Here is a 17,561-nt window from a genome sequence, read left to right on the forward strand (position 1 = left end):
ATTGCGAAATCGCAATTAAGGAATACCTGCCCATTCATTCCTATGGGCCAGGAGACCCATAGGAATGTATGGGAAGTAATTCTCAAATTGCGAATCGCAATTTGCTAATTGCAATTTGAGAATAATTTCAAAGGTGCAAGGGTGTCAAGATGACACCCTGATACACCCCTGAAATTAGCATGTGTGGTCATATGGCACACATACATGCCCTAAGGGCATGTATGTGCGTCACGTGGCACTTTGTAAAATTACAAAACGTGCATTTTTAAAAGAAATCGCAAATTAACACCAACTAGTAGTTGGTGGTAATTTGCGATTTCTTAAGGATTAATCGCAATCCTTTGGTGAGTGTTACATTTCATTTAAGAAATCGCAATTTGCGATTTCTTAAATGCTTACGCAAACTTAAGAAATCGCTAAATTAGCGATTCCTTAAATTTGCGTTGGGAATTTGCCTAATACATCCCGTTTTGCGAATTTTTAATCGCAAACGCTGTATTTTGCGAATCGCAGCGTTTGCGACTAAAAATTTGCTTGATACATATGCCCCCAAGTGCCGAATGTGCACATTTACCATCACATGGGATGTATCTACTCTATTTGGAGAGCTCTTCAAAGACAGAGCCCATATTAAAGGCAGATACAATAGTGGGCATGAGCATTCAACCATATGCCTGCCTCCAATTGCCCGCTACTAGTCTATTTAGACTTAAACGTTATTATTCTCGTTATTCAAATTATTAATCTTGAGACATTTATTACAGAAATGAGAGTTTCCACGTACGTTACACAATCCATCAAAGTCTTTGGATTGCATTTTCATAGGTGTATGTCACGTTCAACCTAATTATTAAATGTTTATAATAAGTTTTAATTAAAAAAATAGGTAAGGAGAATAATAGAAACAAAATGGGCTAGCGTTCAGTTAGAGGAACAGCAAGATTTGTGGGAAGTAAAAGGCAAAGAGAGGGCAAGGAATAGACCTGAAAGTTTATTCGGGAAAGGTGATTCATACTAGTGAATAATCATGTGAAAAACCCATTCAATACAATTCCTCTGTTAGGCGTCCATCGCCAAACTCCTATAAATAATCTGAAAGTCTTCTGGTTGTTTTTATAAGTGCCCTTCCAAATTTGAGTGGACCTTTAGTTTCAGCCCAGGATTTATGTAGAAAGTCAAGGAATTTTACATTTTGCGTTGTCTGGAGACACACAGCCTGCTGTATTCAGGTCAGACTTTGTATATTCGTAGCCTCTTTGAGGGCCCTTAAAGTCTCTCCAGTCTCCAGGGTCCCTTTGAAGAGGGACACGTGAATTATGTGGGACTTGGTACACAGCATGTTATATTTGTCAACAAGTCATTATGTTCTGAGATTTTTTTTTTAAGCATCTACAGTATAGTGCTTAGAGGTGTTGGCAGTGAAGCACAGTTTGAGGGAGAAGTTCAAGTCTTATACTGCAGGAGCAGCAGACGGTTGTTATGTACTTCCTTTAAGCCTTTAAGCTAGTTGTTGTTGATTGATTTCATTTGTGCCATAGCAAATAGTCTGCGTTCTCAGACTTTGGCGTGATTTTGGGGCACTGAGGTCCGTCCACCCATGGACCAACTATGCAGCAAACATAGGAAGCAGTTATGCTAACGAAGTTTGGCCTTCCACACCCAAACACCTTACACTTCACTCTCTGGAAGTGAGTCGGAAAAGAATGGGGAAACAATAATGGAACTATCAGTAAAAGGAGGGAGGAGGCAATGGAAAGAAGTGAAAGCTAGTGGGGTCTGGGGGAGTAGTTCAGAGAGCCTTTGGAAATCCCACTCAGATAAGATGCTGAATTACTATCTATGGAAAAGCAGCAAAACGAAATAACTCTTCTGTCCACTAGATAATAGTAATTCTAAGCAATCTCACCCTCTCCCCAACAAACACAGAACTGACATGTTTGGTTGCACCAACAGTGCGGCAGCCACAAAAGTTCAACAGATCGAAACACAGTCCAACAGTCTGCAATACAAGAGCCCAAATTACCTCCGTCTCAGCTCAATTAAAAAAAAAAAACGAGAAGACACTTACTTGACAATCTGATCTAGGGCGAGTAATGAAAGTAGATCTTAATTTTCCAAGTAAAATGCGATTTTTAATCTTGAACAAGCGAGTCAGATTGCATCATACAGCTTACTTTACCAGTACAAGTATATTATTACTCAAGTTTGTCTGCAGTTTGTAATACCGTGCACACAGTTATATAAAAAAGAAATAAAAAATTACCATTTTAAATATAAAATACAGCGCTAACATTACATTTCAAGCCTGTCCCAACTAACTAACTTTCGGGAGAGGAGTTGGCCTAACGGCTAGGGCGGTCGACCTCGAATCTGGGGAACTGGGTTCCAGTCTCGGCAATGACGTTGAACAAGCCTGTGATTCTGGGCAAATCACTTAATCTCCCCGTGCCTAACAAAAATGAATGAGTCCTCATGTAACCTAACTGGTGCTATGTAAAGCGCTCTGATACCCGATACCGGGTCAAGTTCGCGCTATATAAGGCGGCTAATACCCAGTTTTTAATACATGCACTGGATTATTTTAATACAAATTCCATCCCGGCTAGTATTGTAATGGTTGATGCGGAGAAAGCCTTTGATCATGTGAATTGGAAAACTTTGTTTTTTACCTTGGGCCGGTTCGGGTTTCCTGCACAGGTAGTCAATATGTTAAGTAACATCTACCTGTGGGCTACTGCCCAGATCATAATCAACTCAAACTGTGCAGGAGCCATAAAAATAAACCGTGGAACCAGGCAGGGCTGTCCGCTTTCGCCATTACTTTTTACTTTTTTTTATAGAACCTCTGGTTTTAAGGATTTGAAATAATGCTGCTATCCAACACCCGATATGGCTAAAGTAAAACTTTTATCTGACGATATTATTCTATACCTGCTTCCCGACAGCAAGGATCTCGAAACAGCTCTGAAGGAATTTTCGGAGTTTGAACAAATAGGCGGATATAAAATAAATGCCAACAAAACCGAGGTTCTAGGTCTTAATGCCGATTTGAATTCTTTTCCATCTTGTCTAAAGACACAAGCAACAAAAAATGATCCTATAAGATTTCTCGGGATATATGTATCTAATCAGTATCATCAGCTATTTGAATTAAACTATATAAAAATGAAGGTTAAGATCAAAAAGCTGCTAGAACAATGGACATTACTCCCCCTCTCGATCGTGGGTAGAGTCTCAATGATTAAAATGTCTTCACTTCCGTTGCTCATCTTTTTATTCTCCAACGTCCCGATTAAAATAAATCAGTCTTACTTTAATGAAATTAATACCTTACTCAGGGAATTTATTTGGGGTAAGAAAGCTCAGAGGGTGAAATTAAACGTGGTTCAATTACCCATAACACAAGGAGGCTTAGCATTACCCCATGTGAGAATTTATTACGAGGATGCCTTTTTAGATTTAGTGTCGGGCTTGATAGGATATAATTTCATCAGTGACAGCTTTTTTTATTGATAAAATGACACAAGAAATTGGTTCTCTAACTCGAGTGTTTTTAAAAACTTCCAAACTACTAAAGAAAACACGTTATAAGACTTTAAACGATTATTCTTTTAGACTCCAGTCCTTTTTTAAAAAGATGGGCTCATCTGGTCTTCAGTTCTTAAAATTGAGAGAATGTGCAAGTCTCGGCCTCCAGTTGCAATTGAGACATATAAGTATTTGTGAAGGCTGCGGACTCTGAGTTAAGGCATTTTATAGTTCAGAATAGGCCGATCTCCTGGCAAGAAATAGCGGCAAGGGTGGAAGGCCATCGGAAGCCGACTTTTCTTGAATATTTGCGTGTTGTCCATGTGCTAACAAATACCAGTGGCATTTTGGACACCCCTAATCAATTTATGGTAGCTCTTTATGGGGCCAACATGAAAGGGGTGGGAAACTGGTATAGGTTGTTACGTGAGCAGGGACAGGCTTCCTAGAGATTCATCTGGACAAAATTACTCGGGAGACTGGGTGTAGGTTGGCTACGAAGGAGTGGGAGTCCATGTGCCTTCTAGGAAGTAAATCTCTGCGTGCCGCAAATTTCAAAAGGATGGCCTTCCTATCGCGTTGGTTATCTTATCTAACTCCGGCCGCTTTAAGTAAAAGATTTCCTGGCATAGAAAATAGGTGTTTTCGCTGCCAAACAGATGGTGAGGGCGGATGGCACCATATTTTTTATGCATGTCCAGGACTTAGGCTTTTCTGGGAGGAAGTTTTTTCGGATATCGGGCAAGCAATCGGTAAGAATATTTCGTTTGAGGCCGAAGCTGTATTGTTTGGTATCAGTAGAGACTAAAGGATATTATCCGAACCCGAAAAGACCTTCTTATTTATTTTGTGTATGGTGGCCCGTTCCCTAATTTTGCAGAATTGGAAATCCCGGGAAATACCTTCCCATCTAAAATGGTTCAATAAAATGAAAAGAACTCGAAAATTTGAGGAAGCCTATGTTAAGAGGGTAGGGGCTACCAAAAACATTTGAAAGAAATTGGAAGTTTTTTAACGAATTGGAAGAATTTAAAGAGATCATAGCACTTGAGTTGGCTAACTAATGTAGCAGCTTTTTCTTATTGCACTTTAATAGCACTAGCACTTTAACAGTTTTAGCACTTTATAGAATGCTTTTTACACTTTGGTCAATGATAAGAGAAATTGCTACAGCAACAAAGGAAAAAGGAACTTAAATGTATTAGGAGTTTTCCTTAACGCTGATGTGTTTTAGGATAGATTGGTATTTGTTCTAGGAATGACAACATAATTTGCTGCTTTAGTTTTAGCTTTTTGTCATTTGTCTTTTTGTAACTGGTTTTTAATGTTAGTGAAAATATTTTTAGTATACTATGTATTTCCTGAACCTAATGCTCTGCTCAATAAAAAAACTAAAAAAAAAAAAAAGTTTGCGCTATATAGAACTCCGTAAAGCAAAAACTCATTTATGGATTTAGCTACTATAGCATTTAAATGACTGCAAAGCAATGAATAAATATTTGACAACTGAGTCAATTTTGCTCTGTCTAAAGTATGACAAAGAACAAATAAAGGCTCACATGTCAAATTCCACCTATTTTCAGATCACCACTTGCCAAAAACAAGCACCGGTAGGCTCTAAGAGCAGCAGAATGGCCCATCAAGACATTAAGCAAAAACACCTTGCTTTGTGGGTCATGTTTCAAGTAGGGATGAATTACAGTAACTGATGTCCCAACATTGGACAAGCAGCAACAGGATCTGCCTGGAGTGGCAAGACGATGACCAAGAGGGAGTATGATAGCCTGAGATGTAATGTGGATAAAACATCAAAAACAAAATAGCAGATTCTGTGGCTGTTATCATTAGGAAGCAGAAGTCACCATAGCTCAAAACAAATAGATAGAAGCTTTAGATATGTACACAGGGTGGCGTACACATAATACCTGATAAAGCAGTCAAATAGAACGTAAAAACGAATGATTAACACCTTACAAATGAATCTAAAGGAAATTAACATTAATGCAGAGCAGAATCCCTGCGTTATCGAATGCTCATACAAGAGAGCAGAATTGGATGTCTGTTCAAAAGTCTGTAAGTATACAGTTTGAGCATATTAGTATTGGACAAATTCTAACTTAGCCATCCATGCAGAAAGTACACTTTCCATAACAATATGCACTAGGAATGCAGTATGTTCAAAGAACCTTTGAGACCACAAAAATGAGATTATCTTTATACAGAATGCATGAATGCTTTATTTTGATTGGTTACTTAAAATCATTTCAAAGCCAGGAATAAAAAAAAAAATGAGCATTAAAGTATAATATGAAGCACGCATTGGCAAAGTCAATAGGTAAAGCGCTGGCCACCATCCATTTGGCAATTCTTGTTTTGATTAATCATGGTTTTTGCAAAACGTTATTGTTCAAGAAGTTGCCATGTCCTCAATCAAAAAAAACAAAAAAAACATTTGCTAATGGCAAAATGTGTTTTGGTTTCTAAAAAGCACACATTACCATGGAACTGGCTAGCACTGAAGGGATCTACTTTGTGTGTGGATGTGATCCGTGATAACTGCCCTAATTCATAGAGAAGTCAGCCAATGACTGAAGTGGGCAGATGCATTGCCCCTTAGTGCATGCTGGAGTGGGTGGAAGAAAAAAGGCTGCCTGCCTCTTGCCTTTGAAAAAGAAAAAAACTGAAGGAAAGAAAGGCAAGAAGGAAACAAAGAAAAGGAATGCATGAAAGAAAGCAAGTAAGCAAGAAGGGAAAGAGAAAGAAAAAGGAGAGTAAAAAAGCAAGAAAAAGGGAAGGAAGCAAGAAAAAGGGAAGTAGAGAAAAAGCAAGAAAAAAGAAAGCAAGAAGGAAGAAACAAGGGACACAAGTAGACAAGAGAGTAATCGGGAAAAATAAACAAGAAAGAGGGCAAGACAGAAAGAGGGCAAGAAAGAAAGCAAAGGAAAAAAGAAAGAAATGACTAAGGAAAAAGAACAAAGGAAAACTGAAGGAATGAAAACACGAAAAAAAATGAAAGACTGAAGGAACAAATTGAAGGAAAATAAAGAAAGAAAAAGGGGACAAATTAAAAAAAGAAAGCAAGAAAAAAGAAAAGCAGATAAAGAAAGTTTTGGAGAAAAGATAGAACAATGGAAAAAAGATGGTAAGAAGGAAAGAAAGAAAGGAGACAAAAGAGAAAGAGGACTAGAAAGACAGTAGACAAGAAAAAAGAAAGTAAGGAGGGAAGAAAGAAACAAAGAAAGAGCAAGAGTGAACATGAAACAAAAGTACTGGAGGAAAGGAAGTAAGGAAGGAAAGAAGAGGGAAAGAAAGACAGGATTGCATAAAGAGTACATGGAATTTGTGTGAGCTGCTGTTTGTATTACCCTTTTCCTTGTTCTCCAGAATGTTTTCAGACCAGACTCCGAGTTGGTGCACTAATTGCAGACTGTAGATTTTCATTTGGACTGTTCTTTCAAAGATACACTATGACACAAAAATGCTGACCATTCATAGAACGCACAACACCAGAAGAACAAAGACGGCAAAGCAGATAGGGATCTTACTCAGGATTAACTCACTATCTCAGCACCATGCAAATGTATTACTGATGCCACTGTAATGAGCTGTCAACCAGGCTCATAAATGAATACATAATTACACACTTAGGGCCTCATGTAGGTAAATAAATTTTACCGGTTCTTAAATACCGAGCCGTACCGAATCGGTAAATTAGAATCGGTAAGTTATATGTAGGTAAAAATTCGGTAACAGTTACCGATTCGGTAACATTCGGTAAATACGAATCGGAATTCACCGATTCGGTAAATACCGAGGTGATAATTACCGAATCGGAAAATACCGAGGTGGTATCTACCGATTCGGAAAATACCGAGGTGGTATCTACCGAATCGGAAAATACCGAATCGGTATGTACGGATTCGGTAAATAACATCACATGACTTGACGAAACAGCTAATCCCGTGCAACGACAGCCCACCCAACCAGGAACTGCCCACACCCAGGCAGGTGTACACAATTAGCCGACGTGGCCACACCCAGGCAGGTGTACATAATTAGCCGACCCTGGAGAGGCTTGGAGTGCAGAGGAGAGGCAGGGAGCAGTTGCATGTGCGAGCGGGAAACGAACAGCATGTCCAGCCAGAGAACACAGAAAGACGGAGGGGAAAGGAGGAGGAAGCTCAAATTCAGCCCCAAGGAACTCCAGGTGCTGGTGGAGGAGGTGGTGAAGCAGCACCAGAAGCTGTTTGGGAGGCAATCCCTGCAAGTGCCTGAGGCCGAAAAGCGCAACATATGGCTGGCCATCCAGGCGCAGGTCAATGCTGTGGGAGTGACCCACAGGGACATTGAGGTCCTCAAAAAGCGCTGGTATGACCTGAGGATTGTGACCAAGAGGAAGATGGGCGACATCCAGAAGGAGGCCAGCCAGACCGGAGGTGGAACCAACAGGGCACCTGCCCTCACCGAACTGGAGGAGCTGGTGGCGGCCACAATCGAGCAAGAGAGCGTCGTGGGTCTTGGGGACGCCGACAGCTCTGCCAGAGCCGCAACACACCAAGGTAAGACGAAAGCACAGCAATGTAGCCTCCCCTACCCCTATCCCACATCCCCCATTGTGAAACGAGAATCACACTGCAGTCCACACGTGTCAGTGCAGACAGGCAATGCATTCCGGGAGATGTAGTCAGGGCAACACTAACCATGACGTAAATGTTACAGGGCAACAAGGCATGTCACGCACTCGAGGCACAAGGAGACAGAGGACAGATTGGAATGTGAAATTATTTATTGTGACGCTTGCAATGCAGCCCTTCGGGGACACTGAGCCAATGTTGTTTTTCTGTCCACAGATGTGACATCATGCAGTACAGGGCATGCTGCAGGGGAGACGGCACACCGGCCACAAAAATCACCTCTAGCCAGCACGAGTTCAGACCAGGGAGCAGGCCCACTGGCAGCCGCACCACCAACACAGCCAGCCTCGCCGCACACAGAGCCAGCATCACCTCACCGAGAGCCAGCATCACCACAACCACAGCCAGCATCGCCACTCATGTTCGAATCACCGGCCACATCTCCGCTTGCAGGTGTGAGAATGAGGAGGCGTCCAGCAGCCAGGCTACGAGCCTTCGACACCTCGTCAGACGACAGCATGGGCCCAGAAGACCGCACCGGGCACCAGGAAGGGAGCCATCCCACTGTGCCCCACACCTCACAGGCAGCACAGACGGGAGCAAGAGGGCGCCGCAGGTCGCGTGTCCAGAGTCCACCAGCACCCACTGACGGCCATGGTGTCTTCTTGGGGCTCGAGGGCCAAATGTTGAAGCAACAGCGCCTGCAATCAAAGGCAGTTATGTCAGTCCAGAGGCACATGCGGGTGATGAAGACAAGCTTAGTCAACATGGACACAAACATTGGCGGCATGGCTGCGGGCATTCGGGACATGTCCCAGTCAATCCAGCAGTTGTGCAGCAAATTAGATGCTGACATCGAAGCACGGCGCCGGGAACGCCAGAGAAGGGACACTACCAGCAGGGCACTCAACCGTCTGGCAACTGCGACTTCCCTACTTTGCCGGCGCTCTGTGACGATGCAGGAGGGCCTAACACAGTGCTGCAGCGACCTGTCTCGGGGGATGGTGCAGGTGACAAGTGCACTAGGGGTGCTATTGACTAGTCAGGCGTCGACAACTGCTGCAGGGGATGCTGCGGAGAGCATCGACACCAGCAGCAGCATCACACCCCCCGTCCCCGAAGCACGCAGGAGCAGCAGGCGGCTTGGGGTTGGCTCTAGTGAGGATGCACAGGCCGTGCAATCCACCACTGCAGCGCGTATGCGCAAACATTGATGTGGCCCTGCTTAGCCACTTCCCATTGGGTGACGTAACCCTGGACATACTCCTTGTATAGATGGTATATTGCCAGATTGGCCTGTTCATGTGTTCATGGCGTGGTGCCACATTAAACTACGTCATGACTTCTCACAACTCGCTGTGTCCCCTCACTTACTCAGAAATAGTTGCATGTGATCTCTGCCCGTCTCTCTCTCCCATCGATTGCAGTTGGCACTCTAGCTGCGCTGCCCTCTGGCTGGCCTGACTCATCCTCGTTGTCCTCAAAATATGTTAGTTCCACATCTGTACCTTTTTTCGTGGCAAGGTTGTGCAGCATTGCACAAGTGGCAATAATCTTGCAGCAGGTGATGGGTTTGTACTGGCGTGCGCCTCCGCTCTTGTGGAGGCAGCGGAACCTGCTCTTCAGTAGTCCAAACGTGCGCTCCACCACATTGCGTGTTGTTTTGTGGGCCACGTTGTATCGTCTCTCACTCTGGGTTGCTGGGTGTAGGTAGGGAGTGAGGATGAATGAACGGCATGCATATGCACTGTCGCCTGGATGAGTAAAAGGGAACCATCAGTTACATGCCTCTATACACTCTGATTTGCAGGTTTCAAGGGGCGTCACTGTTACTTACCCAGCAGGTATCCCTCTCCGAATTCGCCGGCACTCAGTCGTGTGTAGATCCCACTATTCTGGAAGATGTAAGAGTCGTGGGTGCTCCCAGGAAACTTTGCAACAATATCTGTGATGATGTTCCCTGCATCACAGATCACCTGCACATTGATGGAGTGGGTGGACTTCCTGTTCCTGTAGATGTGCTCTGTATCAGCTGGTGGACAGATTGGGATGTGTGTACCATCAATACAGCCGATGACATGGGGGAACTGTGCCATGTGATAAAAGTCTGTTTTTGTTTTCTGCAGTGCAGCCTGTGTGTTTGGGAAGCTTATGTAGTGGTGCATTCTCTGCATCATGGCATCCAGGAACTTCCTGAAGAAACGGGACAGGCAACTCTGGGATACACCACCCACCGCAGCTATCACCACCTGATAACTGCCGGATGCCAGTAGATGTAGGCTGCAGAGCACCTGCACATGTGGTGGTATGGCGTGCGCCCTTCTTGTTGGCTGGTCCAGGAGTGGGTGCAGGTCCCTTATCAGGTCCATGATGGTTTCGGGGTGTAGCCTGTACCTCTCATGTATCTCTGCATCAGTCAGCTGTAATAGTGTGATGCGCTGTCTGTAGATTTGTTCCTCCCGTCGCCACACCCTCAGTCCTGCTGCCTGTAGACGTAGGCGCCTTGCAATGACGTACATGGCGGCCATGTTGTCCACGCTGTTGCATTTTGGGATTGCTTATGTGCATTGTTGATGGTTACCACCTGCTTTCAATCCGTGTTAATTACCGACTCTTATTTACCGATTTTCCTGGATTTCTTAATTACCGACTGCTCCTACATGTCATTTTAAATTTTTACCACTTCATATTTACCACTTCATATTTACCGATTCGTTAATTATGTATTCGGTAAATATGAATCGGTATTTTAGAATTCGGTAACTATGAATCGGTATTTACCGCCTCGTATTTACCGAAAAGTGGTTTTTGGACTCCTACATCTCACTTGTCTGAATACCGGTCGGTAACGGCATATTTACCGAAAATCGGCCGTTACCGACCGGTATTTCGCTACCTACATGAGGCCCTTAATGGGTTATCTCACCAGCTTCCAATGTATCTGTGATTAGAATCAAATGGAACTATCTTACCACCGTCTGGACATAACTGTAATTCCATTTTCAGATATAGAAGCACCAGTAGGTTTTTTTCGACTGTCAAAATGATAGCTCATCTGAGGCTAACCCACCAACAAGGTAGGTTTACATTCTGTCTCCCGAATTACAATGTCGGTGGTCAGAGTCTAAACCGGCTACTCAATGAGGCGCGTTTTTGACTGGCTCAAGGAGACCGTCGGCCAGTCGGAAAACACTCATAATCCCTTAAAGATGGATTTTCCGCCATCGGGATTATGATGTTGGTTTCCTACAGCCTTTCCATGTCGGCCTTTCCGATATGAAAGGCTGTCGGAAAGTGACTTTGGGGGCCCCTAGCAGGGCCCCATCCATCCACAGCCTACGGTTATTGCCCTGGGGGGCACCAGGCACCGTGAGGTGGCTGCCACGTGGTGCAGGGATTTGCACAACTCAAATTTCTCAATGGGAGTTTGTGCGGCAGGCGGTTTATGTCCGCGCACAAGCTCCCATAGAAAAATGTTAGTTTGTGATTGCACTGTGTGTGGTCGCATCGTAATGAGGTGTTCAGAACCGCCGACCTTTGGTTGGTCGGTTCTCACACAGAAACCACCTCCGACCTACATCGTAATGAAGCCCAAAATATTGAATTATAAAATCCAAATTAAATACCACCTATTTTTGAATAAAAGCGTTACAACTGTGCTGCAAATTATACTTAATAAAGTTTATGAAAGAACCATTGGTTAAAATGATTTCAGGATAAATGTGTTCTCTTATGAATTCGCATCCTATAACACTGAATCTTTTAGTTGTGTACCATATGTGGATAGACATAACACTTCATTGCATGCATAGTAAAAAGAGTGTAATTAATACAGAACTGTTTCAAATGAACAATATTTGGTATGTTGCGAAATAGCAGCAGTCATATAAACAAAGGTCAGTCTGAAGAAATTTACAGCAGCTTTGGGGAGGAGACAGGAACTGAAACTTGAAATGTGCCCTATGCTCACATCAAAATCAGCCTGCTATCATATCAGGTTCGATACACAAAATACAACACTGTGAGGAATTGAGGGTTTGGATGGGGGTGAGGGAGCACCCTCCTCAAATAACTAGAATCATTGTCAGAGAGCTCCACTAAAGTCACTAAATTGCCTTAAGCTTAACCCCCTTGTAGCTATGACACAGAGCAGACATGCTTAACTTAGAGGCAATATGTAAAGTATTTATGGAGTACTCAAACAGTAATAAAGTGAAAACACAACACAAGAAAAAACCCTAATCAATTTAGACAAATATATAATATTTTAATAAAGAAAAGGACACCAGGGCAACAAAAATGCAATCACGTTGAACAGGCATTATGAATTTTTAAAGTTTGAATTTAAAAATAGCACCAAAAAGCAACAAGCACCAGCCGTGATCATCTGGTTGCACTAATCAGGATAAAGGTAAGTTTAAAGGCTGACTGCGACGGACTGCAGGTCAGATACAAGGACCATGTTTATCCGGGTGCAAAAGTTATCTTCTGACGTCGACAACCTCAGGCAGTGGGCTGGCGTTGATGAGACGTGGAGGCTGGGTAATGTCAATGAACTCTGCCATCAGGATGGAGCCTCGGCCTAACCATTGATTTTGGTGGGAAAAGCTCTGGCAGGAGAGGTTCAAATTTTGGGCTCCGGAGGTCTCCAGCATCAAAGATGCTGCAATGGTGTAGAAGCAGTGTTGATGTCTACGAATTAGGATGTCAAGCGGACATAGCATAAGCTAGAAATAAGTCATTCCCAGCGGTGATGCTCTCTTCCCCGATTGGCTGGTTGGTCCCTGTGTCTCGATGGGTTTCCAGGGACAAAGTTCTCAGAAAAAGTATAAGTCCCAGGTTATCAAGAGGAGTACACACTGACACCAGTCAGGGGTTCAGGACCTTGGAGACAGCACTTCGGGGTCAGAACTTACTCCAGCAGAGGCTAGCAACACGGTAGAGGGCAAGTCCAGTTGGGACCGGTCATGTGGGAATTTAGAGAAATGGCCTATTGAAGCTTGTTGAGCTCTTGTACCTTAAGCAGGAGGTCAACATTCCGACTCTAAGTCATTTATGGGGTCCTGGGTACAAGTTAAGCGGGTCCACCCTTCTCGGGTGTTTAGAGGCATGGTAGTCTTCTAAATCTTCTACAGGTCCAGCACTGCTCTCTGAAGGGCACAGGGGGTGCCACGTTGATGCCCAGTTTGTGGGGGGCAGTGGCAGAAGTGGAGAAATTTCTGCCCACTCCCTAAACAATGGAGTAAAAGTTCCTAGTGGTGACTCTATCCAATTTGTCTGCTCCTCCTATATATTTTAATGTAAACAATCACTTGGTACCCCTTTCTGCTCAAAATCACGACAGCAAAACCTTTCGTCCCCTGTGCCCACCACTTAGGTGTGGCCAGGGAAACAACCAATCCCTCCTCTGTGGTAACCCTAAACCAGTTCTAGGGGCAGTTCCTCTCCCACTGGGTGTGTGCATGGCTGGCAAAGGTGACAAAGGAAAAGGCCCAGATGTTAGCTAAATCTGTCTGTGACTGGGTATGCCCCTTTGAAGTTAGTTAAGGTCCTGGGCCCAGATGGTCAGACTGGCAGAGAAAAAGAACACTCCCCACACCTAAAGCCTTTGTTGGAGCACTGGGAGGAAGTTCACACCTCATCAGGGGAGCTATTAAGTTCCTGGATGGCAGTTGAAAGCTCATGCAAATGGGCCTCTAAAGACTTTAGGCAGGCAACAGGTAATGTTCTAAAAGTACTTGTTCTGCAATATTTATTAAAAATCAAACTTTCGAAATGATGTTGGCCTAATTGGAGGTAAATGTAAAATTGCATCCCTGAGCTTTCTTATAGAACAGATAACCCTGCAACAATGACATTTGGCTTTAAGAATGTTTTCACTCTAGGGACATATTCATCAGTGAACCTTTACATTTTCTACTCTAAATGCCTTGCACCCTGCCTTATGAGCCTGTAACGCCAACTCAGGGGTGACAAAAGGGAATTTAACCAGTGGCTCAAGAAGGCTGACCCATTGCACTATGCTGTATGCCTTTGGGGGGGGGGGGAGACACACTGTAAATGCTGAACAATCAATGGAGAGGTGCCTGAAATCCTTTTGAAGTATATTATGCATATAATTTTAGTAAAGTCAAAAGGTCTTGGCTAATTCCTGACCTAAAAGTCCAGATTCCAGAACTTAATACAGTGATAAAATCATTTTCACAGGAAGGCATAAATCCAATACAACATTGCAATACAACAACATCATTTACAAAAAAAAGTGAAATTGTAGTAGTCAGTGTGTACTGCGATATACGGGTTGAGATAATGTAGCACACATCTGGGCAAAAAAACTGAAAAAGCATAGTTTTAACACTGTATACTAAATGTACATTTTTCAGCGTAGCCTATGTACATATTGAATCTGAAGGTCAGCCTCCTTTGATGCACAGAATCAATGCTTTTTTTATTTTGCAGTTTTATGCAGCGGAAACTCAACCCGAAAGTCTTGGATCACTTTACATGAACACCTGTTACATTACACAAGATTACATTCATTTTTTTAGACTTGGAGGAGATGAAGTGATTTGCCAAGCAATCCTAGGATGTTGACCCAACGCCAAGACTCAAACCTAGTTCCCCGATAAACCTAGTTTACCCCGAAACTGGAACCACGCATGCCATTACAACGCGGTTGTTACAACGACTGTGTTGTTACCACGCATGCCATTTCTCCGCAAGTTAGAACAACGACTTGCTCTAGGGGTCAGACTGTGTTGGATTTAAAATCCAACACCTCCCCTACTGTTGTACAGACTGGAGTTGGAATAGTAAATTATACTATTCCAACATCCAGCCCCCCCCAGAGCAAGTCATTGTTCCGACTTGCCGAGTAATGACCTGCGTTGTTACAACACAGTCGTAACGACTGCGCTGTAATGGCATGCGGGGTTCTGTTTTGCGGTAAAACTAGACTTATTCTAGTTCCCAATTTCCAAAGTCAGCAGCTCGGGCTGTAATGCCACATCTGTTATAATTGAGTGTCCTCAAGTTTGAATGCAATGATTCAATGGCTCACAAAGCCATGTATTATGAGGTAGTACAAGTCCTAGCTATACACATAAGTGTGCAGAATAATGTCTTTCCTATAATCACAAAGGCAACAATTTTGAGTCACACAAGATATAGACCAATAAGGTGTGAAATCTGTAGAGTATTGGGTTCTAGTATGGTTACTTGGAAATAATGAATGCAGACAGTAGTATGAGTACTAGTAACTGGGCCAGGTCATGTGCACCCAGCCCCTTAAAATAGCAGGGTCACCTAACCGGTGACTCCTGTGATGGATGAGTGTAGAGTACGTACAGCACATTCCTGGAGCACTAGAACATGTCCAGCAGAACACTAAACAATCCATAGATTGTATCAGACAGAACTGATATTTCATTAATTTGATGATAAAATGAATTAGAAAACAAACTTTTAGGTAAGGCTGCTTTTGGTTTTAAGAATAAGGAATGACGCTCAAAGCATGCAAGCATTTGCTCATGGCTGACTTATGTTAAACATGTAATAGATACTTGAGTGATTTGTTTATCATTTTTAAAGCAAGTAATTCGACATGACAGGGTTCCATCATATCATGATACTGAATTGAGCTATGGTTGATTGCACACAATTTCCATAGCTTAATACTAATGTTTGAGTAGCATGGGACCGCTATAGGTTTTAGGAAATGCAGATGGTGCAACTAAACTTGTTTAGTCAGAGCAAATTCTAAACTGGTTTGAGCCTGAGATGGAGAAGGTGGTAAAACATATATGATACATTCCATATATATTGTATTGTGCCAGATAGAATAATTTTGTTTAAAAAAAATAGGCCAATAGCCCCCTCAGGCCCATAGCATTTAGTTGGTAAGCATTTGAGCTTAATGGCTCACTCCAATGCCTCCAATGATGGGCAATATTATTTTGCTGGCAGTGTATTGAAGGGGCAGCCCAAGAAGTCAGTCTCAAGGATGATATAATTTGTCTAAAGCTGGCTTGCTTACCAAAGAGTATGCCTAGGTACCTAAAAGAGGCAACCTGTTCACAGTGGCGCCTTCAATCAATCAGTAATTTCACTTGTAAAGTGCACTACTCACCCTTGAGGGTCTCAAGGCACCTCCTCAAATAGCCAGGTCTTGAGAAGCCTCCTGAAGGTTAGAAGGTCCTGGGTCTGCCGTAGGAGGATGAGGAGGGAGTTCCAGGTCTTGGCGGCGAGGTGGGAGAACGATCTGCTGCCGTGGTCATTCTTTGGTTGCAGGGGACGGTGGCGGTGGCGAGGGCGAGGTCGGTGGAGCGGAGCTGTTGGTTCGGGGTGTAGAAGGTGAGTCGTCTGTTGAGGCATGCCGGTCCGGTGTTGTGGAGCGCCTTGTGTCCTATGGCGGAGGAGCGTCTCCCCACTGCTTTCTTGCAATGCGAGAAGAAAAAACATAAAATGGTAATAACTTTTAGTTATTACCATTGTATGTTTTTTTTTGCTGGTGGGTGGGTGGGCGGCGCTGCCAACAGAGCAGGGCAGGGGAGCAGTGGTTTTCCCACTCCTGAGTGCGCAATGACAGTTATGTCAGCCGCCCAAACCAGTCATGCTCTACTCCAGCCTCTGGTGTCACGGTGCTCAGACCAATCACAGTGCTCAATTTGATCGTTGTGATTGGCTTAGGGGTGGGAGCCTAGCAGCCTGCCTCCTGTTCTGACCTAGAGTTTGACACAGGCGAGCAGAAAAGAAGACAGGGATCTTGCAGCGCCGGCAGGAAGGTAAGTTTTATTTATTCTTTTTTTATGCAGACCGCGGCTGCCCCCGCCCCCCCCACCTAGGAGCCATGCCCGCCGCCCTGCCTGTTTAATTTTTATTAGAACATTAGTCCTATGTGCTAGGTTTGTTTATGCTCTGCCTCAAAACTACCAACTTGGTTTTATCAAAATGTATTTTCAAGTGGTTGTGGAGCAGAAGAACTAAAAGGCAGTGATATGCCTCTGCCAGCCTTACAGCCGTTTTGCCCAGTCGAATAAATTTGTCTGCATATTGGAGGGAAGTGAATGACTGGCCTCGAATTTTTTGGCAGATCAGAGTTAACACGATTAATCCTATTGTAATGTTCTCATGTATATAAATTAAATAGTGGAGGTGCTAAAATGGACCTCTTTTTAAGTTCCATTCCAGTGTTAATTGTGGGGGAAACTACCCCATCTGACCCCCAATTCGAACTTCACCCAATATGTTATTATCCAATAAATGGAATGCACTTAGGAGGATGGTAGATATACGTATCCTACATAGGTTGTGCTATAGGCAGATTCAGATAATCTTATTAAATGCCAACTTATATTAATATATTTTCCCAAGTGCCATAGAGTGCTGAAAGCCAGTTTG

This window comes from Triturus cristatus, chromosome 4_1 (assembly GCF_964204655.1).
Source record: "Triturus cristatus chromosome 4_1, aTriCri1.1, whole genome shotgun sequence".
NCBI lineage: Eukaryota > Metazoa > Chordata > Amphibia > Caudata > Salamandridae > Triturus > Triturus cristatus.